The sequence below is a fragment of the Nannospalax galili genome, unplaced genomic scaffold (genome assembly GCF_000622305.1).
Source record: "Nannospalax galili isolate Female #2095 unplaced genomic scaffold, S.galili_v1.0 scaffold894, whole genome shotgun sequence".
Lineage (NCBI taxonomy): Eukaryota > Metazoa > Chordata > Mammalia > Rodentia > Spalacidae > Nannospalax > Nannospalax galili.
In genome coordinates, this window is record NW_008334892.1 from 137,597 (window position 1) to 139,556 (window position 1,960).

At 49.7% G+C, this 1,960-nt stretch overlaps 1 long non-coding RNA gene across 5 annotated transcripts in view; it reads left to right on the top strand.

The window, feature by feature from the left end:
- LOC108490655 overlaps positions 1-1,960 on the top strand; it is a 30,275-nt gene that overhangs the window by 25,655 nt on the left and 2,660 nt on the right. The window lies entirely within an intron of this gene.

A 1,960-nucleotide genomic window follows, 5' to 3' on the forward strand; every position in this document is an offset into this window, starting at 1 on the left:
AGCCAAAGTAAAAAGTGTCACCACGGGCGTGCCCTGGCCAGCTTCAGGGCTTCCTGAGACCCATGAAAACCATCCCCATTGTGAGGATCCTGGCCCTGCTCAGGAGGCTTCTGTGAGGCCACTGGTGGAAGCATATCCTATTAATGTAAACCCAGGAGGCACTCGCCCTGACCCCTGGCATCCCTGGGAGGTGAAGGATTTAAAGGAATTAAAAAAGGCGGTGGCTGAGGATGGCCCAGGATCACCCTGGGTAGATACTCTCCTCCAAGGCTTGGCTCATCAGCAGTGTACTACAAAGGATTGGCTGGACCTCGCCAAAGCAGTCCTTCCTAGCCCTATATATGTATATTAAATGGTGTGCCCTCTTTAAGGAGGAAAGCAGGATACAGGCTGAGAGGAATGCAAGTGCCAACCCGTCGGTCCCCATTACTTTTGGGATATTGACTGGTTCAAGAGACCATTATGCCACAGGGGAGCAACAGTCAGGCATTCCAGCCCCATATACAGAACAGGTCAGGATCATAGGATTAAATACTTGGAGAAAATTGGAAGAGGGGCCTCCTGAATCCCCTCTTGCAGGGATTAATCATAAGCTGGTGAACCCCTCTACAAGTTTATAGACAGAGTAGAGAAGAGCTTAAAATTAAAATTACCCCCAGGCCCATTGAGGGAGCAATTCACTAAACTCTTGGTATGGGATGGAATGGATGCTGATCACAAGATAGCCTGTGCTGGCCTTAAGGACAGGTCCATGGAACAATGGATAATTGCCTTCAAGGAGGTGGGAACCCAGAGGAGCAAACCAAAGACATAGCTGCTGTCTTACAGGTGCAAACAGAGGCTCTGACCCGTGCCTTAACCCAAGCATTTAATTCACTTAATTTGGGTCAGCAGGTAACAATGGGGCCTAGAGGGATAGAAGCTCCATGTTTTAGCTGTGGCCAGACTGGCCATATTAAAAGAAATTGCCCTCAGCGAGAGAACTGGCCTAAGCCTGGAGGTGGGGTATCAAAAAGACCCCCATCTATGCCCTGTCCCCAGTGTCACAAAGGGCTCCATTAGCAAAAGGAATGTAAATTCAGATTTGATATTGAAGGAAAGCCTTTAAACAAAGTGGGGGGCAGCCTCCAGCCCCGTTGACAAAAGGAGGGCTTCCCCAGATCGGCTACATTTACAGTGCCCTCGGGGAGGGATCGGGAGAGGAGAAAAACCTATGGCGAATTGGACAGTCCCTATTATCCCTAGTGTAAGGCCCAAGATGGATCTTGAAATAGGTGGCAGGAGGTTTCGCTGCCTAGTGGACACAGGGGCTCATAGAACCATCCTTAGAAAGGAGGAGGTCCCATCGTGATGGCACCTAGTTTCTGGGCCCCGAATCCTAGGTGTGGAGGATACACCCCATCAGAGGAGACTTGAGAATGGCTCAATGCAGATGGATGCAGATGGAGCTAAAGGGGAGGTGCGAAACCTGGTGGTGGCAGGGTTATCCGCCAACCTTATAGGACAAGATATTTTGGTGGATGCACAGGCCTGCATAACTACTGATAGCAAGGGCTTTTATGATGACCTTTTGGATCTTGAAGAGTCTGATAGGCTTCCTGAGTCAGCAACACAAGGGTTGTCTCCCCATATCAATTACAGGGGGGACCCAAAGAAAGAGAATCGGGTTCACCCCCAATTCTAAGGGCCACTGCCCCTCAAGTTCTAGCTATCCAGTGGTCCCCTGGGCACCGGTATGTGTGGAGCAGTGGCCATTACCTGAGACAAAGCTACAGGCTTTAAAGGAAATTGTGCAGGAACAATTACGGTTGGGCCACATCTGGCCTTCTGTAAGTCCATGGAACACACCTGTCTTTGTTATTAAGAAAGCCTCTGGCAAATGGAGAATGTTGCAAGATTTGCGTAAAGTCAATGCTAGAATGACCCTAGTGGGTACACCCTTAAGGGGACTGCCTTGGCT